General features: G+C 43.0%; 1 long non-coding RNA gene across 1 annotated transcript in view; it reads right to left on the bottom strand.

The window, feature by feature from the left end:
• Nucleotides 1-14,025: 14,025 nt before the first annotated feature.
• Nucleotides 14,026-23,740, bottom strand: part of LOC114811364 — a 54,463-nt gene continuing 44,748 nt past the window's right edge. Inside the window, exon 2 of the long non-coding RNA XR_003759069.1 lies at nt 14,026-14,656. This is a non-coding gene — a long non-coding RNA (uncharacterized LOC114811364). The remainder of the gene's footprint in view (nt 14,657-23,740) is intronic.

The following is a 23,740-nucleotide window of genomic DNA, read 5'->3' as shown; positions in this document are numbered from 1 at the left end:
ACTTAACTTACCTGTGCCTCAGTTACCTCATCTGTAAAATGGGGATTAAAATAATGTAGGATATGGACTGCATCCACTTTGGTGATCTTTTTTCTTTCCCAGCACTTAGTACAGTGCCTGGTACTTAGTGTTTAATGAATACTATTTAAATAAAAATTATGCATTCAACACAAAGAAAATCAGAACATTGGTGAGGTGGGGCAAAATGGGATGATGAAATAATAATAATAATGTTGGTATTTGTTAAGCGCTTACTATGTGCAGAGCACTGTGCTAAGCGCTGGGGTAGATACAGGGAAATGAGGTTGTCCCACGTGAGGCTCACAGTCTTCACCCCCATTGTACAGATGAGGGAACTGAGGCCCAGAAAAGTGAAGTGATTTGCCCACAGTCACACAGCTGACAAGGGGCAGAGTTGGGATTCGAACCCATGACCTCTGACTCCCAAGCCCGGGCTCTTTCCACTGAGCCACGCTGCTTCTCAAAGAGAGAGCCCAGAGTTCCCAGAGGTGTCTACAATCAGAGCAAGGAGGGATGGCACCACCAGAGGCCCAAAATGCCCTGGAGCTACCTCCTTTAAGCCCAGGAGCGCAGGGACACGATGCCACCTGATGCCGATCCAGTTCTGCAACCCCCGGAAAGACCAACCCCGGACAGAAGTCTGCCTTCAGATAGCTTTGAACGGTGGGGAGGCAGTGATCATTTAGAAACATAGACTGTGCCTGGAGCTGTGAGGAATTCGAGCACTCTCCCTTCCAAGGACTGTGTTTGGCTAATTTGTTCAAGCTCAGGTTGTTGATTTGTGACTGCACCGTGGTCTTGAATTCCACTGCTATTATTCTACAAGTCTGTTGTCCCCATGAAGACTTTGAGCCTCTTTTGGGACAGAGACTGTGACTCCTCTGTAAATGTGTAATTACCCCAGCCCAGTGCAAAGTGCTTTGTACATGGTAAGTTCATTCATTCAATCATATTTATTGAGCACTTACTATGTGCAGAGCACTATACTAAGCACTTGGAGTGTATAATTCAGCAACAGATAGAGACAATTCCTGCCCAACAGCGGGCTCCCAGTCTAAACGGGGGAGACACAACAATACAAAACAAGTAGACTGGCGTCAATATCATCAAGATAAATCGAATCATAGATGGTAATAACAATAATTTTGGTATTTGTTAGGCCATTACCCTATGTCAAACACTGAATTCATTCATTCAGCCATATTTATTCAGCAATTACGGTGTGCAAAGCACTGTATTAAGCGCTTGGGAGAGGACAGTATAACAGTACCAATTTACTTGTATCCACCCCAGTGCTTAGAACAGTGTCTGGCACATAGTAAGTGCTTAACAAATACCGTTATTATTACTAATATAATAACAACAACAACAATAAACAGACACATTCCCCGCCTGCAACAAGCTTACTCTACTAAGGGCTGGGGAAGAGACAGGATAATCGGGTCCCACGTGGGGCTCACAGTCTTAAGAAAGAAGGAGGTTCCCAATTTACAGTTGAGGGAACTGAGGTACAGAGAAGTTCAGTGAGTGGCCCAAGGTCACACAGCAAGTAAGTGCTTAACAACTACCATCTCTAACTACTAGGGTTAGGGGGAGTCTCCCTCAGATAGGAACAACACAATCCAAGACCTCCTCTAGACCGTATGCTCATTGTGGGCAGACAAATGTCTATTATACTCTCCCAAATTCTTAGTACAGTGCTCTGCACACAGTAAGTGCTCAATAAATATGATTGACTGACTATGATTGATTGATTCCATGATGGCAGAGCCTTGTAGACTACCTTGGACCATGTAATGGGCAAAGAGGCTTCCCAGGTGGTTTCAAGCTTATAGCACTTGTGCATATATGTATATATGTATAAATCTATTCATTTATATTAATGCCTGTTTACTTGTTTTAATGTGCATATATCTATAATTCTATTTTTTATTTTAATGCTATTGATGCCTGTTTACTTGTTTTGATGTCTGTCTCCCCGCTTCTAGATTGTGAGCCTACTGTGGGCAGGGATCGTCTCTCTTTGTTACTGAATTGTACCTTCCAAGTGCTTAGTACAGTGCCCTACACACAGAAGGCGCTCAATAAATATGATTGAATGAATGAATGAACGAGCCCCCTGCAGTTAGAACAACAGAAGAGCTATAGCATTTTCTGTCCAAACATTGTTAGCTGAGAAGCAGCATGGCATAGTGGATAGAGCATGGGCCTGGCAGTCAGAAGATCATGAGTTCTAATGCCGGCTCCACCACTTGTCTGCTGTGTGACCTTGGAAAGTCTCTTTACTTCTCTGTGCCTCTCTTCCCTCATTGGAAAATAGGGATTGAGACTGTGAGCCCCATGTGGGACAGTGACTGTATCCAATCCAATTTGCTTGTGGCAACCCCAGCTCTTAGTACAGCTCCTGGCAGAAAGTAAGTACTTGACAAATACCATAATTATTAATTAGTATTATCAGAAGTGTAAGTTCCCACAGCTTGTCCCCTCCATATTCTACTTAACTCACTTGTCTTATTGTTGATCTCTCTATTGACTGAAGTTTCACTTGTTTGCATTGACCATCATATCATATTTTTACTGTCCTTGGGTAAGTCACTTAACTTTACCTGTGCATCAGTTACCTCATCTGTAAAATGGAAATTAAAGCTGTAAGCCCCACGTGGGACATGGACTATGTCCAACTTGAGTATCTTTTATCTATCTACCTCAGTGTGTTTCTGGCACACAGTAAGCATTTAATGAATACCATTTTAAAATAATTAAGTTGATTTTTAACTTAAAAAATTAATGAGTTGGGACAAAATGTGATGATGAAAAGAAGAGCCAGGTCGCTTCAGTTGAAAACCTCAGTGGCCAGGGCCTGGGTCTGAATTTGACTTTAAGATCGATCAAATAATCAGTGGTATTTATTGAGCACCTACTACTGTGCTATGAGCTCGGGAAAGTACAGTACGACACATTTAGAACACATGATCCCTGCCCTCAAGGAGCTTTCAATTAAATTAGGAATAGGGGAAATAGTAGAGCATAAGAATATTTATTCTTGTTATTGTGGGGTTGCTGTGAGTATCAAAGTGCACAAGGAATACTCGGCCAAGTTCATGGTTGATGCAGAGGGGAGAGTGGATAGGGAAAATAAAGGGCTTAGCCTGGGGAGATGTCTTGGAGATTTGAATTTCGAAGGGTTTTGTAGATGGAGAGAGTGGTGCACTGTCAGATAGGAAAAGGGAGGGTGTTCTGGACCCAAGAGAAAGTGTAGGCAAGGGGTCGGTGGAGGTATAAATTAAGGTAATATATTGAGTTACAAGGAGTAGGTTGGTGTTAAAGGAGTAAAGTGTGTGGGGTGGGCAGCAGATCAGTGAGTCCAAGTATCAATCAATCAATCAATCAATCAATCAGTGGTATCTAGAGTTTTTACAATTTGCAGAGCACTATAGTAAGTGGTTGGGAGAGTACAGCACAACAGAATTAGCAGACATATTCATTCATTCATTCAATAGTATTTATTGAGCTCTTACTATGTGCAGAGCACTGTACTAAGCGCTTGGGATGAACAAGTCGGCAACAGATAGAGACGGTCCCTGCCGTTTGACGGGCTTACGGTCTAATCGGGGGGAGATGGACAGACAAGAACAATGGCAATAAATAGAGTCAAGGGGAAGAACATCTCGTAAAAACAATGGCAACTAAATAGAATCGAGGCGATGTACAATTCATTAACAAAATAAATAGGGTAATGGACATATATATAGTTGAGCGGACGAGTACAGTGCTGTAGGGATGGGAAGGGAGAGGTGGAGGAGCAGAGGGAAAAGGGGAAAAAGAGGGTTTAGCTGCAGAGAGGTAAAGGGGGGGTGGCAGAGGGAGGAGAGGGAGAAGAGGAGCTCAGTCTGGGAAGGCCTCTTGGAGGAGGTGAGTTTTAAGTAGGGTTTTGAAGAGGGAAAGAGAATCAGTTTGGCGGAGGTGAGGAGGGAGGGCGTTCCAGGACCGCGGGAGGACGTGGCCCGGGGGTCGACGGCGGGATAGGCGAGACCGAGGGACGGTGAGGAGGTGGGCGGCGGAGGAGCGGAGTGTGAGGGGTGGGCGGTAGAAAGAGAGAAGGGAGGAGAGGTAGGAAGGGGCAAGGTGATGTAGAGCCTCGAAGCCTAGAGTGAGGAGTTTTTGTTTGGAGCGGAGGTTGATAGGCAACCACTGGAGTTGTTTAAGAAGGGGAGTGACATGCCCAGATCGTTTCTGCGGGAAGATGAGCCGGGCAACAGAGTGAAGAATAGACCGGAGCGGGGCGAGAGAGGAGGAAGGGAGGTCAGAGAGAAGGCTGACACAGTAGTCTAGCCGGGATATAACGAGAGCCCGTAGCGGTAAGGTAGCCGTTTGGGTGGAGAGGAAAGGGCGGATCTTGGCGATATTGTAGAGGTGAAACCGACAGGTCTTGGTAACGGATAGGATGTGTGGGGTGAACGAGAGAGACGAGTCAAGGATGACACCAAGATCCCCTGTTCATAGTGAGCTTACAGTCTAGATGGAGAAGGAGAGAGCTGATTGAGTGCCTTAGTAGTTACTAAGGTAAGGAGTTTCTGACAGGATTTCATGACACTGAATGGATGGACTGAAGAAAAGGAACGAGTCAAGAATAATGGTTAAGTTTCGGGTTTGGGAAATCGAAAGGATGGTGGTGTGGCTTACTGTGATGGGCAAGTCTCGTGGTGACAGGGTTTGGTGGAAAGACAAGGAGTTCTGCTTTGGACATAGGAAAAACCTGTTCCATGTTCCATGAGTACATGGAACATTCAAGTAAAGATGGCCAGAAGGGAGGAGGAAATGTGAGAATGCAGGGATGGAGCGAGATCAGGGTTGGAGAAGGAGATCTGAGAATTATCCATATAGAGATGGCATCTGAAGCAAAGAGAATGGCTGTAGATGTAAAATAGAAGGAGACTCAGATTTGAACCTTGAGGCACCCCCACAGTTAGAAAGTCAACATCCCAGTCCTTAGTATGCTCCTCTGCAAGTGGTAAATGATGATTATTAGCCTTGTACTCTTCAAGAATAAGTTATCACCAGTGTATTTTAAAATGAATAAAATGGATTCAATAGAGAGAAGACAGAAAGTTTCCCTCCCCCCCAACCACCCCATCCTCCAGTTCTTTCTGCTTGGCAAAACCCTAGCCCAGTCAGAAGCCTACACCTAATCCAGGGGAGAAAAGGAAAAAAGAGGTGTCCACAGGACTTGGGCTCATCTTTTTGCTCTTTTTTGGAAAAGCAGCATGGCCAAGTGGAAAGAGCCCGGGTCTGGGAGTCGGAGGATCTGGGTTCTAATCCCAGTTCTGCTACTTGTGTGCTGTGTGACCTTGGGCAAGTGACAATTTCTCTGAACCTCAGTTCCCCCATCTGAAAAATGGGGATTCAATGCCTGTTCTCCTTCCTACTTAGACAGTGAGCCTCATGCGGGTTTATTACTTAGTAAAGTGTTGTTGTCTTGACTACCACATCAGCCTCCTTGCTGACCTCCCTGCCTCCTGTCTCTCCTCGCTCCAGTCCATACTTCACTCTCCTGCCACTAACTTCCACTTCAAAGCCTTACCTAAGGCACCTCTCCTCCAAGAGGCCTTCCCTGACTAAGCTCTCTTTTCCTCTTCTCCCTCTCTGCATTGCCATGACTTGCTCCCTTTATTTATCCTCATCTCAGCCCCACAGCACTTTAATATTCAATCATATTTATTGAACACTTACTGGGAGAGCATGATACAACAATAAACAGACATTTCCTGACCACAACAAGCTTACAGTCTAGAGGATAGCTGTAATTTGTTCATTCATATTACTGTCTGTCTGCCCCTGTAGACTGTGAGCTCATTGTGGGCAGGGAATGTGTCTATTTTTGTATTGTACTCTCCCCAGTGCTTAGTACAGTGCTCTGCAAGTAGTAAGTGCTCAATAAATATAATTGACTGACTGTGTTTGTTCATAGTAAGCGCTTAGCAAGTACCACAATTTTTTTTTCCTACAAGGCAAATGAATAAGAACTTGCCACAGATCCGCCCTGCCCCAGTTCCCCTACTTCCTACTTGTGGAAGCCAGCACGACCTAGTGGGTAGCGGGCAGGATGGGGTTCTAAACCTGGGTCCTCCACCTGTCTGCTGTGTGGCTTTTGGCAAGCCTCTTAACTTCTCTGTGCTTCAGTTACCACATCTGTAAAATGGGGATTAAGACAGTGGCTGTGTCCAACCCAATTGACTTGTATCCACCTTAGAGCTTAGTACAGTGTCTGGTACATAGTAAGCACTTAATAAATGCTATAATTATTACTTCCCCTCCCTACCCATAAAATAGATTCTGAACCACCCTCGGACACTGGTTCAGAGTGGACCAGAAATGCACACCACCAGCAAAGGAAAACACACAGCATATTCTCTGATCATATTCTCCTCATTTTATAATTGTGTTATTCATCTCGGAACCCCATTACAAGCCAAGACTGAGATTTATTATTCTCTTAAAGTGACAATGACCCCTTTCATTTCTCCTCTAGGGCACTACACTCAAACCTATCGAGAATGCCAATTGAATCATCCACTCTTAGTTTCAGCAACACCTTGAATGTTTCACACTTGGTCTCCCATCCATCCAATCATTCACTAAGTCCAATTTTGCCTCGGGCTTGGGAGCGCTACATTAGTCAATCTATATTTAGCTAGTAGTTCTACATTTACATAGCCGATCTATTTGGGAAATCTCCCAGGTACCTATTCCAGCTCAAAACGAATGCCAAAAGCGTGGAATTGGACAACCCACATTCCCATCACGAGACCAGAATAGCAATGCGAAAGCCGAGGTACATGAATCCCAAACAAGATAAGACAGTCCCTTGGCCGTATACGGAAACCGCTCTGAAGACAGGAGTGAAACCCCAAAGAAGCATTAAAACTGCAGCTGTAAGTAACGACAGGGCACTGACTTAGCAGGAGGAGTTAGAAGGGAACCTAAAAGAACTCCAACCCACTGTATATTATTTAAGGCACCACTGCCTTAAGATATATGACTTCCAAATCCCGACTTCACCGTTTTATAGATCCCACAGCTTCAGCATCACCTACCCCTGTCAGAAACACACACGGCATCAGGGTCGAGCATCAGTGGAGGCTGCAACTAGCAAACAACAATTTTACAGAAGCAAGAGGAGAGGGGAAAATAAAGTACAGACGCTCCATCAATCCAGATCATACCGTACAATCCATCTCTTCTCTTTCAATACCCGTGAACCGACAAAGCTAAATACATTAGGTGATTATCCATCTAGACAGACGGACATTTTAGACTTCTCGTGGATCTGAATTTCTATGCCTCCTCGGCAGTGGGAAAGACAAAAGCACCAATGTGGAGGCTCCTGCTTCACACGCCGAGGGCTCAAATGCAAGCGGGAGGAGGTGCACGCAGTTTCAGTTCTGGTTGAAGGTGAAAGGCTGACTTCACAAAAAAGTTTCCCCCCTCCTCCCCCCTTCTTCAGTTCCATACAACACCTGTCTCATCAGCAGGACCACTCTGAAGGGACAGGCCTCAAGGCACCTCAGTCCCAAGATTCTCCATGCCTCATTCTTCATCCACGCTGCTAGTAATGTACCATCACTGGCACAGTTACACCTGAACACTCTGGTGCTGCCAAACACCTGGCTTGATTTTCCACTGTCCAAATGAAAAATAAGCATAATCTGCTTTTTGAGGATACAGCAAATGAGGGAGTTCATGACAAATTGTGTTGGTTTATGCAGAATAGTGATAATAAGATACAAATGAGAATTTTTTTTTTTTTGCTTAATGAATAATACTAATCACGTTTCAACAAATGCTGTGCCCTTCTAATTAGAGAGACTGCATAAAATCAGCTTAATTTATTTGTGACTAGTTATACAGAGTTTAAATATTTACTAGAGATTTACTCAAATGTTTGAGAGGATTTTAAACATTTCCTATATAGTAAGAGCATCCTGCATGTTTTGCATTGTAGGGAGGGAACATGTCTAGGAACTCTGCTGTGTTGTACTCTCCCAAGCGCTTAGTACAGTACTCTGCACAGAGTAGGTGCTCAATAAATACCACCGACTGATTGATTATATAGCAGGTTGAAGTTCTAATGTGTGATCTCTCCTGTTATGCAGAATATGACATATAATTTCAGTTTTCAGATGTCAGAGGAAGGACATTATTGATATACATGCTAATTTTCCAACTGTTACTAATTTTCCTGATTCCGGCTTCCAAAATTGTACTCCCAACATTCATCATTGCAGTACACTAGAGGGGGTGAGCATCTTTTTCAATAAATTATGAGAACTATGACTAATTACACCGATATCAACTATGCAAAGTAATGTGTAACTTGAAATGGATACATTTAATCATTTCAAATTTTTCTTTTGATTTCTGTTGGCCTAATACATGTATATACTTTGGACACCATATAAGTACTATGCTTGCAGGGAATTTTGCTCAATTTTTTTCTCATTGCTATCATTATTATAGTTATTATTGCACCTTTTAAAAGCTATGTGTTAGTCATCATTTTAAATGCTGGGGTAGATACAAGTTAATGAGGTTAGACAAAGTCCCTGTTCCACATGGGACTCATGGTCTAAGTAGGAGGGGGAACAGTCATGGACTTCCCATTTTGCAGTTGAGGAAAATGAGGTACAGGGAAGTTACGTGACTTGCTCAAGGTCACACATCAGACAACAGTCAAAGCTAGGATTAGAACCCAGGTCCTCTGACTCCCAGACCTAAGCTCTTTCAATTAGGCCAGCCTGGTCATGAACATGCTAATTTAACTAAAAAACACTTAAACCTTCCAGGGAAATAAAAGATAGCAAAGATCATTAGCCTTTCTGTGGTAACATTTCCTCCTGGAAGCCAGCCCTGATTATTCCTCTTGTCCCCATGTTATATTCCACCTCCTACCACTTCAAGACTTCTGTGCCATCTATTTTTAATGGTATTTGTATGAAGCACTGTACTAAACACTGAGACAAACTAATCAGATTGGACATAGCCCATGTCCTATATGGGGCTCAGAGGCTTAATCCCCATTTTACAGATGGGGTAACTGAGGCACAGAAACACTGATTGACTTGCCCAAGATCACACAGCAGACAGGTGGCAGAGCTGGGTTTAGAACCCAGGTCATTCTGATCCCCAGGCCCATGCTCTATCTAATATGACATGCTGCTTCTCTGTACTTCTAATCACAGCCACCCATAACTTTCCTTCACGTCAATTTATATTCTCCACTATTTAAGCACTAAACTCATATGCATATCCAATTGTTTTTTCTCAGTTTAAATGAGGAATCAAACTGCCTTCTAAGGTTATAAGACTCTGCAGGAAAAAAAGAAACTAAATCCAATGTGCATTATAACAAATATGTAGAGGTGGGAAAACTAATTAATCAAGATAGAACTGAAACAAGCATTTTCTTAAAGGCTAATTCCATCACATAACCCTTTTCCTCAACTTGTCATTTCCAACATACCTGATGTGGAAGAAAGAATAAAAGGCTGGGTGGGAATTTGGGAGAAAGCAAAAATACTTCAGGTAACTCCTTAGTTCACCTTCTTCCAGCTTTGACAGTGTCTAAAGGATCCACCAAATTCAAATGCTTTAGACCATGCTCCATTCAGGGGCCAGACTGCAGAAAGAGCCATGAAGAATGAGAAAGTCCTCACTAGTAAAGGCAACACAGATAAATGAACATTTGTTTAAGCATCTCAGGCACTTCAATACATTTAGATGAGAAAATGCCTCAAGCAATCAATGGTATGTACTGACTCCTTACTATGTGCAGAGCACTGTACTAAGTGCTTGGGAGAGTACAGTGTAGGAAATCTCTGCAAAAATACAATGCAGAGAGTACAGGGCTATAGAAGCAGTGTGAGCTAGTAGAAAGAGCACGGGCTTGGTAGTCAGAAGATGTGGGTGCTAATCCCGGCTCTGCCATTTGTCCACTGTGTGACCTTAGGCAAGTCACTTAACTTCTCTGAGACTTGGTTACCTCATCTGTAAAATGGGGATCAAGACTGTGAGCTCCATGTGGGACAGGGACTGTGTCCAACCTAATTACCTTGTGTCTACCCCAGCTCTTAAAATAAATGCTTGGCACACAGTAAGTGCTTAATTCCATTATTATTATTATTATTGCAATACCACAGAATTAGCAGACATATTCCCTGCCCATGTAAAGAACCCTGCCATCACTTCCACATCCAGTCAAAAAGACAAGAAAGCAACTTCAGAGACCATCAATACACCTTACTACTCTCCACTGACTAGCACCAACTTAGCCAAAGATTTTTTTTAATGGTTTTTGTTAAGCATTTACTTTGCCAGGCACTGTACTAAGCGCTGGGGTAAATACAAGTTAATCAGCTTGGACATAGTCCTCATCCCATCTGGGACTCACAGTCAATCCCCATTTTCCAGATGAGGTAACTGAGGCACAGATAAGTTAAGTGACTTGCTCAAGGTCACACAGCAGACAGTGGCAGAGCCAGGCAATTGTATTTATTTAACACTTACAGTGCGTAGACCACTGTACTAAGCATTTGGGAGAATAGAATATAACAGTATAACGGACACATTCCCTGCCCACAGTAAATTTATAGTCTAGAGGGAAAGACAGACAATATAAATAAATCAATTATGGATACGTAAATAAGTGCTGTGGGGCTGGGAGGGGGGATGAATAAAGGGAGCAAGTCAAGGCAACAAAGAAGGGAGTTGAAGAAAATGAAAAGAAGGCTTAAGCAGGGAAGGCCTCTTGGAGAAGAGTAATTGAATGGAGGGAGAGGAATTGTCCACAGGATATGAGCGGGTAGAGTATTCCAGGCCAGAGGCAGGGTGTTGGCAAGATAGACTGAGACTGAGGTACAGTGCGAAAGTTACAATTAGATGAGTAAAGTGTGCGGATTGGATTGTAGTAAGAGAGTAGTGAGATGAGGAAGGAAGGAGCAAGGTGTTTGACTGCTTTAAAGCTAAGGGTGAGAAGCTAAGGGTGAGAAGTTCCTTTTGGATGTGGAGGTGTACCGAAAACGACCGGAGCTTCTCGAGGAGTCGAGAAACACGGTCTGAATGTTTGTGTAGAAAAATGATCCAGGGAGGAAAGTTATGTATGGACTAGAGTGGGCTAAAACAGGAGGCTGGGAGGTCAGCAAGGAAGCTGATACAGTAATCAAGGTGGGAAAGGGTAAGTGATTAGATTAGCATGGTAGCAGTTTGGATGGAGAGGAAAGGGTGAATTTTAGTGACGTTTAGTGATTAGAACCAGGTTCTTCTGACTCCCATGCCCATAGCTTCCCAGAGATCTCTCAGGATGATGACTCTAATTCACAGCATTTACTATGAGGTCCTTGAAATTTAATATAGCTGTAAAGGACACAGCAAAAGGAGGCCTTGAGAATTTATCCTGGGCGGGGAACATGTGGGTGTGGACTAGATCTTATCACCACGTTTCTGTCAATTTAACATGAATTTAAATCCAGTGAAAAAATTTCCACGAAGCAACTGCGAATTTACAAAACCACTGAGATTCTGACATTGCCCCCTCTTTTGAGGGTTGCACTGTGGGTCGAGTCCCCAGTTGACAAATCATCACGGATCTCTACCAAACACGATTGTGGCAGCATATCAGGTACAAGAGAAAGCAAGAAACAACATCAAGATCTCCACATGACATTCACTGACCTTACCAAAGCATTTCATATTATCAGAAGGCTTTGACTCTGACAGCTAAAGTAAGTCTAAAATGATTAAAACTCTAAAGGTCCTTAAATGAAAGGATTGATGGCATCACATTCAATGAAGCCAAATTTTGTAATAGGTCAAGTTTTATTCGCTATATTTATGCAACCCCTCTTGAAGATGCGAAAGGATTGCAGATGCTAGTTTTAGAAAATGCTTCTGGTCCTTTAGGAATTTTTTAGGATGCTTGGAATTTTAGTGGAAGCTTTGAAACTGAGATTAAAAGAAGAACCAGCACATCCTCTTCTCATTTAGCTGGCATTTTAAGACCTATTGCCTAATACAAGATTACTCAGAGCAGAGGGGCAGCAGAAGACAGGAGGGAGCAACAGGTTTTTGTCAAAAGGCAAACAATGCCTATTATATGCACTAATTAAATGGCCATTAAACCTCAAAATATTCAGAAACTGCTTTATGTTGTATGTTGAAGACATGACTTAGGAAACATCAATTCCAGGAGGAAGACATTCAAGAAAGTAGGAAGAGCTGAAGTCACATCTCCTTCAGGAGGACTGCACTGAGTAATTGCTGGTCTCCCCAATCTATGTCCCCCACAACTGCCACTTCATCGTTTCTATGCCACCAAATTACTTTTGTATTCTCAATAACTGCCCAAACCATTATGAAAATACCTTACTTAAGCAGTGTCAATCACTGATATTTATTTGAGTGATTACCTTTTGCAGAGAACTATACTAAGCATTTGGGAGAGTAAAATAGAATTGGTAGGCATGATCCATCCCTCAAGGGGCTTACAGCCTAGGTATATATCCCCTCTTCTTGATTTTTTATGGTATTTGTTAAGCATTCACTCTGTGTCAAGCACTGTTCTAAACCCTGGGGTAGATACAAGTAAATCAGGCTGGATACAGTCCCTGCCCCACATCAGCTCACAGTCAAGTAGGGGGAAGCACAGTTTTTGAATCCCCATTTTGCACTTGAGGAAACTGAGCATGGAGAAGTTAAGTGACTTACCCAAGACCATACAGCAGGCAAGTGTATTGCCTGCTTATTGACTCTTGACTCTTGACTTTTGACTCTATTTATTGCCATTGTTCTTGTCTGTCCGTCTCCCCCGATTAGACTGTAAGCCCGTCAAACGGCAGGGACTGTCTCTATCTGTTGCCGACTTGTTCATCCCAAGCGCTTAGTACAGTGCTCTGCACATAGTAAGTGTTCAATAAATACTATTGAATGAAAGTGTAGAGAAGTAGCATGGCCTAGTCGAGACAATATAGGCCTGAGTCTCAAAGGCTCCAGGTTCTCATCCCAGCTCTCCCAATAGCATGCCATGTGAATTGGGGCAGTCATTTAACTGGAGAAGCAATATGGCTCAGTGGAAAGAGCCCGGGCTTGGAAATCAGAGGTCATGGGTTCTAATCCTGGCTCTGCTGCATGTCAGCTGTGTGAGTTTGGGCAAGTCACTTAACCTCTATGTGCCTCAGTTACCATATCTGTAAAATGGGGATTAAAACTGTGAGTCTCACGTGGGACAACTTCATCACCTTGTATCTCCCCGCAGCGCTTAGAACAGTGCTTTGCACATAGTAAGCACTTAACAAATGACATCATTATCATTATTATTATTATTCTCTGTGCCTCAGTTTCTTCAACTATCAAATGGTAATTCCAAGGCTGTTTCATCTCCTACGCAGACTGCGAGACCCATGTGGGATAAGGGCTTTGTCCAACTTGATTAACTTGTATCTACCCCAGCGCTAAGAACAGTGCTTGACACATAAATAAGAGCTTACTGTAATGATAATAATCCAATGGTGGAGTTGGAATTAAAACTCAGGTCTTCTGGCTCCCAGGCCTATGTTTTATTGCCTCGACCACTGGCTCCCTATCAATAATTTTAGTGTCTATCTCCCTAGAAAAACTCTAAAGCTCCTTGAATGCAGCCTCATGACTACTAATACTATACTTTTCCAAGTGATTAGTGTCATGATTAGCACACAATAGGTGCTCAATAAATGCCTTTGATTGATGGATTGGAGGAGCTCAGAATCACAAGCGGCCTTAGGCCTGAGGTTAAGCCCCCCAAATTCCTCAAAAGTCCAATATGATATCAAAGATTTTCTTTGAAAATGAAAAGCTTCAGGTCATGACTACATTCAACTGTGTGGCAGCTTATGGTTAAAAAATGTTCTTCCAGAGTTGAATGACACGTCTGTGAAAATCAAACTAATAGTCAAGCTATGACACATTTCCACGGTGTCAAAAAATTGAAGTTTAATCATTAACAAAATCAATCCCCAAAGACTAGGTGAGGGCAGGGGTGAGGGTTAAGGAAGGCTATAGTTAGGTCTTGGGTCTAAAGTTCAAGAATGTTTGATGACTGCTTTAACTGACTCGGAGTGATGTTGATTTAACTTTTGATAACTGGATGGGGTGACGCTTAATCCATTAATTGCTTGACTCTTGATGATTCATCATCGTACCAAAAACTGGGTCAAGAAGGAGTTTCATTCTTCGAGAGGCTAATCAACAGTGTAGAAGCAGGCATCCTCAGGCTTGTGAGAGAGAGAAAAGATCTTCAAGAGCTGTGGTGAAGCATTCTTCAATGGCACGGAGACCTTCCTGGACGTTCCTCCCCACCAGATATCAAATCCACCTCTTCATTTTCAGAGATGAGGCTACTGATGGCGATATCTTATCCACGAATGGCGATGTGGTCAACACTCCCTTCTGCACCAGGCAGCCATAAAGTTACTTTCTTCACAAGGCAAGATCACCAATAATGAGATGCTGGAATACAGCCAGCGTCCCAGCATTGAAGCCATCCTTACTGCGCCTCGGTCCTGCTGGGCTAGGCATTGGAGGAAGATGGATGACACCAAAGCAGCTGCTAAACGGAGAAGAAGAAGAAGAAGGGCAATGAAAGGAGGGCAGCACATGAGCAATGAAAGGACATGCTGAGGGAGAACAATAAAGAATGACTGAGAATCACTAAGGCTGGGGAATAATTACTGACAGACCTGCAGCTAGCGAAGGCAGCAGGCTTATTTTCAGCAAAGTCACGTGCAGGCCAAGGAGAAAGACAGGTAGAACTACCACCAATATCAAGCCCAACAGGAAGTTACCTCAAAGCCTAGCCATGCATGAATGAGAGCACACATTGACTTCCCAAAGAGAGCACTCCGACAGAGTTTAAATCCAAAGGGCAGTTTCAAGAGGATTGAGCACAGTGAAAAATATAACTGGGTTTCTGATTTCTGACCCATTAGGCTGAAAAGAGAGTGTAGTTCTCTGGGACCGTGTACTAAGCTCACATAGATTTGATATATCAGTACCTAAGACTGCTTTCAGAGCAAAACACCAATCATACGGTGCTTCCTTCAGTGGTTGCTGAAGATAAGACTGCACATATATTTATTTGTTCAAGGTATGGACTGAGATCCCTTAAGTTACTGGGGAAAAGAGGAAAAAGGCATCACCCTGAAACCAACAGGAAGCAACAGTAAGGAGACAGGTTAGAATGCAAATAGAGGGTAGTCCTTTCCTGAAGAGATTTAAATTTATTTAAAATGGTGCCTCTTTGTCTGGACGTACACTCGGTTTCACACTTTGTATCACATCAGTTTTGTAACAGTAACACCTTCTGTGGCACTAGGCTTGGGTATATGGCCCATAATGGGGGTGAGGAGAACGTTCGGTCATGCTGCTTGCCTTTAAATTAGTGGTTTTGCTCATTGCCATGAAGCAGTGCTGTCCAATCCTGGGAGTCAGAAGGCCCTGGGTTCTAATCGCAGTTCCACCATTTGTCTGCTGTGTGACCTTGGGCTAGTCACTTTGCTGGGCCTCAGTTACCTCAACTGTAAAATGGGGATGAAGATTGTGACCCCAATGTGGGTCAGGGACTGCATCCAACCCAATTACTTTGCATCCGCCCCAGCACTTAGTACAGTGTAAGTAAGTGCTTAACAAATAGGACAGTCATAATTATCATCATCACTTCTTAAGCCTTCCTTTCTCCATCCTCCAGCTAGGACTAAGGGTATATGCTCTGCTGCAGAGTAACCAGGAGTCTCAGAATGGTCATTTTCCGGGCCTCTTCATTGACTCGTTTAGCTAGACGGAGGCAGACAGGCAGGTGGACTGATGGATGGAATAGATCTTGCTGCAGGATCTATTGAAATGAACCACAGAAAGCATGGAGACGCCATGATTGCAACTGGCTTTCCAGCTCAGGGCTCTGCTGGCTAATGTGGCAAGGCTTTTTCTAGGCTTGAGCTATTGGACACTCCTACCGCTGGTCAATCAGATGTTCTGCCCATGTGAATACATCAAATGACAGTTTATCAATCTATTGACAGTATTTATTGAGCGGTTACTATGTTCAGAGCACTGTGGCTCATGTTAATGATGCCCATTATTGATCTCTTTCCTATAATAATGTTGGTATTTGTTAAGCACTTACTATGTGCAGAGCACTGTTCTAAGCGCTGGGGTGATCAGGTTGTCCCACGTGGGGCTCACAGTTTTAATCCCCATTTTGCAGATGAGGTAACTGAGGCACAGAGAAGTTAAGTGACTTGCCCACAGTCACACAGCTGACAAGTGGCAGAGCTGGGATTCGAATCCATGACCTCTGACTCCCAAGCCCGTGCTCTTTCCACTGAACCACACTGCTATAGCAGAACCCATCATGCCAGCCACATGCTGATCTTCTCATCGGGCCTCTGGCTAAGACAGCCATCAGGTGGCACACACAGAATAATAATAATAATTGAGATATTAAGTATTTACTATGTGTCAAGCACTGGGGTAGATGCAATATATGCAGACTGAATGCAGTCTCTTTCCTCCATGGGGCTCAAAATCTCAGCAGGAGGGAGAAAAAGGATTTAACCTCACATTTTACAAATAAGAAAACAGAGGCAAAGAGAGGTGAAGTGACTTGACCAAGGTCACACATCAGGCAAATGGCAGAGTTGGGTTTAGAACCCATGTCTTTCTGAATCTCAAGCTCATGCTCTTTTCAAGAGGTCCTGTATCTTCTCAACTATAGCCTTCTAGTTTGGCAGACTTAGGCTTCACAGTCTTCCCATGTCCTAGCAGTGTATAGCTTTAATGAAACAATAACTCTTTCCCACCCGCTATTTCTATAATAATAATGAAAGGAATACCACCTTCAATCATAAAGCAACTTTCTTTCTAAATCTCATTAAAAACTAAAGGACCAGCAAACCAAAGCTCTTAAAAGGAAAAACAAAGAAGATACTTAGAATGGGTTTGGGGGTAGGGATAGATTTAGGATAGTGGGTGAAGCTGCATCATTTATGTGGAAAGGTTAGAGTAATCCAAACAAGGATTAGGAAAGAGACCACATTCAGATAGTGAGATAATGGTAGCCTTTGAGGGTCACCCATGCTTCAGTCTCTACCTCTCCAGGATATGATATGGGACGATAAGACTGTAAACTCACTATGGGCTAAGAATGTGTCTGTTTATTGTTCTATTGTACTCTCCCTAGCACTTAGTACAGTGTTCTGTACACAGTATGCACTCAATAAATATGATTGAATGAATGATAAATAGGCCATCTTTTTCTAAAGGGTTTGGGAACAGGAGTACTTTATAAATTAGAGGGGTTACTATTATCATCTTCTCAGGGGTAAGAACAATCCTGGTTATGACCTGTGCCCTCTGCCACTTTTGATGCAAATTTTCCTCCTCCTCTTGCCAGGAGTCTTCTGTCAGAGCCTCTAAGTCTTCAAGACTGCTGCAAACCACCTCCTCTCCCCTTTCCTACCCCCTGCAACCTCTCAGCACTCAAGAAATCAAATAATCACATTTATTGTTTGCTTAAAATGTGCAGAAAACTGTACTAAGCCTTTGGGAGAGTAAAGTACAATAGAGGAGGTAGATACTCTGCGTTCCTCCTGAAAGCACTCAGCCCACTGTGGAAAACGGATGGTTTGGGAAGATCTAGTTGGTGTTTCTCCAGATGGAGGAAGATGAGGGGTGGAGAGGAAAGAAGGATACGTGCATGGCTCCTGCCTCTCTTTAGATGTAGAATTGTAGAGTTATAAATGTACAGTTGGCTTTAGAAAGAATCCATCTCCAAAAGCTACATAGCTTGCTTACACAACTTCCCCTTGTATATAGCTACAGAAAGTCATTTAAGGAGTGGTGTGAGAGGAAGAATATGAAGAATTGAAGGGGTCATAGGAATGAAAACTGAGGAAACATAAGATATATAGGTCAAATGGGAATGACAGGGAGAGAAAGAGACTAACAAGTGAGTGAACAGCATCTGTGTGTATAAGGATGGCCAGTTTTCCAAATGGGAAAGCTAGGGCAGCCTAGCCTTGCCCCAAGCAAAGACTGAAAGATTCTCATACAGACCTGGCTCTGCTACTTGTCTGCTGTATGACCTTGGGCAAGTCACTTCACTTTTCTCAGTTAACTCATCTGTATAATGGGAATTAAGACCGTGTGCCCGATGTGGGACTACCCCAGTGCTTAGTTCAGTGCCAGGCAAATAGTAAACATTTAAAAAATACCATTAAAAAACTGAAAAAAACCACACTCTCTTGGAGGAAGATACTTGGAGTGCCTGGGAGTCAAAGCTTATTGTTCTAATCCTGGCACTACCACTTGTCTGCTGGCTGACCTTGGGCAAATCACTTCATTTCTCTGGGCCTCAATTACCTCATCTGTAAAATGGGGATGAAAACTGGGAGCCCAATGTGGGAAAGGGACTCTGTCCAAACTGATTTGCTTGTATTCCCCCCAGTGCTTAGTACCGTGCCTGGCACATAGTAAGCTCTTAATAAATACCACAGTTATTATCATCATTATATGTGCTTCATCAACATCACCAATTGATCTGTCCTTTTCTCCTTCCCTTGCCAGTAGAGCAGATGAAGGTCATCCTTTGGCGAAATGGTCATCTCTTGTTTGATATCACCCTCAGGCTCCTCCTGCAGTGGGAGCAGTGACCAGAGGGACATCATGTACAAGACACAAGAGAACTAGTAGAAGATGATTTGGGTAAGTTCTACCAGTGCATTTGTCTTTTCCCACTACATCCTTCCTATAGCTTTGGAATCAATCAGTGGTATTTATGGAGCGCTTTCTGTATGGAGAGCACTGTACTAAACATTTGGGTAAGTACAATGAAACAATATAACAGGTAATCCCTGCCCACAGTGAGCTTCCAATCTAGAAGAGGAGGCAGAGGGAATGGGGAGAAACCGTCCTCAGCAGCTCTGATTTGGCTCTCTCTTTTTCTCCTTTCCACCTTACCCCACACAGTGTTGCTTTCCTTTATTCCCAGAAACCAATCATAAAATCAGAAAAGCCAAACATGGTCAAGCCCACATTCTAGCGGGTACCATAAGAGGCCTGGGAAATAGTATGTATTTTCTACCACCCTTAACCTTTCCTCTATTAACCTACTATAAATCTACTGGCAATGAATCTAACTCATCATCACCAGTGGTATTTATAAAGCCCTTACTGTGTGTGTGGAACACTTTGCTAAGCACTTGGGAGAGCACAGAGTTGGAAGACATGTTCCCCTGCCCTCAGTGAGCTCAACTTAATATTCCTGTCCTTTCCCCCCTAATAACTCATCTTGGATCTATCACTCATATATTTGTCTAAAGCCTTCCTGAACCCACTGATATTTTCCCCCTAGACATCTTCTTGGAGTGGAAAATATGCTTACTATTCACTGTGTCTTTTGCCCACCTGTCTTTTTTCTCATGCTTCTTTGGTTCCCCCTAGCTTTTGTGCTAAGAGAATAGTGAGCCATTTGGTGTTCACTCTGATAGCATTCTTCATATCAATCAATCTTATTTATTGAGCACTTACTGTGAGCAGAGCACTGTGGTAAGCACTTGGGAAAGTACGTTAGATTTGGTTGACATGTTCCTTCACGTACAAGATTATAGCCCCCTCAACTTTAGTCTTGACAAACAATAGAAATCTATCACCTTCATTTTATCACCAAAAAACTCACGCCATCTTCAGTCTTTTACTGTCAACTTAGGTCTGGCTCAGGTGTTAAGAAAATCGTCATTATAATAAGTGATAAGAAGGCATTTTTCTGCCATCAAGTTTTACAGAAAACTTTCCTTAGCATAAAAGGAAGTTTTGTGTGTTAGATGCAACCTAGTGAATTTATAGTCTGTAACTCAGGGACCAAAGACCTTGAACATCAAGAAAATCTCTTACCCTTATTTATATACATTGTTCTTTATCAGAAAAGAATAGCTGGTACCCATCCCAAGTAGCCAATCGTTATGCAAGGAATATTCTGACTCAAACAGCATCTTTAATCAGCCGACACTGTGCCAATGGAGAGAGCCCAGAAAGAAGTCACAGCATCCATTAATAAAAAATGACTGGGGCTTTCTATCAACAGAAGCATCATTAGGAAATGTACGGTAGAAAAATACTGTAGGTGGTAGATTTGTGTGGCAGGAACAGCGGTGGAATACTAACATTTGTAACCTCTTAACCATATTTTTGAATGATGTTCGAATCTCAAGAGGAAACCCACTTGCTGTGTGGTCAAAACTCTTGCTAATTCGATCATTATGGAATGTGTGTCCATAAACATAAAGGGCTAGATAAATTCCACACACATACACACACACAAAAAAAATAGATACCTATCATGGATCTATGGAGCCAAATTATGTAGTGAATCCACTTTACTATTCTCGTGGTGTGAAGACATTTCAAGTGAAAACAACTGCTAAGTGGGGAAATAAATTAAGGTCAAAGCTATACTCCCCCAAATCAACTAATATCCCAGAGAACCAAGAGAATCCTGAACAAAGCTGTTAACCTCACATTTTACAAATAAGAAAACAGAGGCAAAGAGAGATGAAGTGACTTGACCAAGGTCACACATCAGGCAAATGGCAGAGTTGGGTTTAGAACCCATGTCTTTCTGAATCTCAAGCTCATGCTCTTTTCAAGAGGTCCTGTATCTTCTCAACTATAGCCTTCTAGTTTGGCAGACTTAGAGATAATGGTAGCCTTTGAGGGTCACCCATGCTTCAGTCTCTACCTCTCCAGGATATGATATGGGACGATAAGACTGTAAACTCACTATGGGCTAAGAATGTGTCTGTTTATTGTTCTATTGTACTCTCCCTAGCACTTAGTACAGTGTTCTGTACACAGTATGCACTCAATAAATATGACTGAATGAATGATAAATAGGCCATCTTTTTCTAAAGGGTTTGGGAACAGGAGTACTTTATAAATTAGAGGGGTTACTATTATCATCTTCTCAGGGGTAAGAACAATCCTGGTTATGACCTGTGCCCTCTGCCACTTTTGATGCAAAGCCTCTAAGTCCTCAAGACTGCTGCAAACCACCTCCTCTCCCCTTTCCTACCCCCTGCAACCTCTCAGGAAGGAAAAAATGCAGCAAGTTAAAATATGCTGCCGTATGTTATAAACCAGGATTATAACCCCGGTCCTTGTTTTCAATTTTATTTTCCCTTAGAATTTGTCAAGCCCTGGTCTAAGTGATAATAATAATAATAATGTTGGTATTTGCTAAGCGCTTACTATGTGCCGAGCACTGTTCTAAGCGCTGGGGTAGACACAAGGGAATCAGGTTGTCCCACGTGGGGCTCACTGTCTTAATCCCCATTTTACAGATGAGGTAACTGAGGCACCGAGAAGTTAAGTGACTTGCCCAAAGTCACACAGCTGACAAATGACCGAGCCGGGATTTGAACCCATGACCTCTGACTCCAAAGCTCCCACAAGTCCTGTAGGAAATAAAAAAGGTGACTCATGTTCTTGATAACATCTTGTTATTGAAGATACTTCTTGCTGCATTTTTTCCTTCCGTATGTATAATAATAACAGTGTTTATTAATTGATCAATGGTATTTACTGAATGCTTATCGGCACTTACTAGCACTGTTCTAAGAGCTTAGAGAATATAATAGAAGAGAATTAGCAGTCACACTCCCTGCCCTTAATGAATTTACGGTCAAGAGTTTGCAAATCATTCAATCAAATCAAGAAGAAGGGGAGAGAAGAGGAGAAGGCAGGGTAAAGGGGACAGAATAGGAAGACGGGAAGGGGAGAAGAGGAAAGGAGGAAGAAGAGGAGGGGAGGGGAAGCACTGATTATTATGTGCCAGACATGGGATAGTCAGGTCAACCCACACTGAGCTTTACTCTTGAAAAGAGGGAGAGCAGGAATCTTATCCCCATTTTTCAGGTGAGAAAACTACGTTTTATAAAAGATAAGTGACAAGATCACACAGCATGCCAGTGAGACAGCTGGGACTAGAACCCAGATGTCCTGACTCCCGATCCAGGGCACTCGGCTACCCTGCATACTCAGGTGACGGAAAATAAATTCTATCTTTAAAAACAAAGCTTTCCCAATTACTATTCTAAATTGAAATGGGACTTCCATTAACAGAAATCCTCTTTCCAACTGAAAAGTGCAAACCCTCTAAGAGAGATTTCCTGAGACATCCATCGTGTAGGAGCATTATACATTCCAAAACGATCCACAAATCTTCCTAAGGAGCTCTTCTCAAGTACTTCTCAGGGGGCTGCCTTGAAACCACAAGAATCCCATCACCACATAACTTTCTAAGTATTACTAATGTGTCACCAGTTAATTGACTAGTAGTATTTCTGCTTTAGTAGCATTTCTGCTCTGTCATTAACCCTAGCATGGTCCATAAAGCCACTCTAGTATCCACGGCAAAATAAGCTTATTTCAAGAGCACGTGATCTCCTTTCATCAGGGCAGCAGTGACAACTGGGAAAGAGTGATCACTTAGATTCTGAGATCTGTTATCATTATGCCACAGTTCTGGGCACCCCAGGAGAGGGAAAAAGCAGGATGGGGGTTCAGAATGCAGTCTGGGTCCTTAAAGAATCTAAAAAAGGTTGTGGCTCCAGCATCTGCTTCCCCACCCTGACTTTCAAGTGGATCCTGGAATGGGAAGGGCTTCCTATTGTGCCTTGATAGTCATAACGATGATATTTGTTAAGCATTTACCACGTGTCAAACATTGTTCTAAGCGCTGGGGTAGATACAAGCTAATCAGATTGGACACAGTCCCTGACCCACCTGGGGCTCACGGTCTTAATCTCCATTTTACAGATGAGGTAACTGAGGTACAGAGAAGTTAAGTGATTTGCCTGAGGTTACACAGCAGGCAAGGGTGGAACCAGGATTATAACCCCGGTCCTTGTTTTCAATTTTATTTTCCCTTAGAATTTGTCAAGCCCTGGTCTAAGTGATAATAATAATAATAATGTTGGTATTTGCTAAGCGCTTACTATGTGCCGAGCACTGTTCTAAGCGCTGGGGTAGACACAAGGGAATCAGGTTGTCCCACGTGGGGCTCACTGTCTTAATCCCCATTTTACAGATGAGGTAACTGAGGCACCGAGAAGTTAAGTGACTTGCCCAAAGTCACACAGCTGACAAATGACCGAGCCGGGATTTGAACCCATGACCTCTGACTCCAAAGCCCGTGCTCTTTCCACTGAGCCACGCTGCTTCTCTAAGTGCTGGGGTAGATACAAGATAATCAGGTTGGACACAGGCCCTCTCCCACATAGGGCTCTCATTCTAAGTAGGAGGAAGAGTAGTTATTGAACCCCACTTTTACAGATGAGGTCTCTGAGGCACAGAGAAGTGAAGTGACGTACCCAAGGTCACGTGGCCGGCAACTAGCAAAGCTGGGATTAATACCCAGGTTCTCTGACTCCCAGACTTGTGTTCTTTCCACTAAGCCATATTGCTTCTCGAAACTCAACTGTCAGGACACAGCAGAATGTGGTGCCAGAAAAAGGATTTACGCATGGATGCCGGGCATGGGAGCCAGGATGCCAGGCTTGCATCCTGGGATAACTGGCTGGTTGTTCCCAAAAGTAGTGACTGTCCTGGCTGGAAGCCCTTTACAGACTAGGTTGCAAAC

This window comes from Ornithorhynchus anatinus, chromosome 4, assembly GCF_004115215.2.
Source record: "Ornithorhynchus anatinus isolate Pmale09 chromosome 4, mOrnAna1.pri.v4, whole genome shotgun sequence".
Classification (NCBI taxonomy): domain Eukaryota; kingdom Metazoa; phylum Chordata; class Mammalia; order Monotremata; family Ornithorhynchidae; genus Ornithorhynchus; species Ornithorhynchus anatinus.
This window is presented reverse-complemented; position numbering and strand designations above follow the sequence as displayed.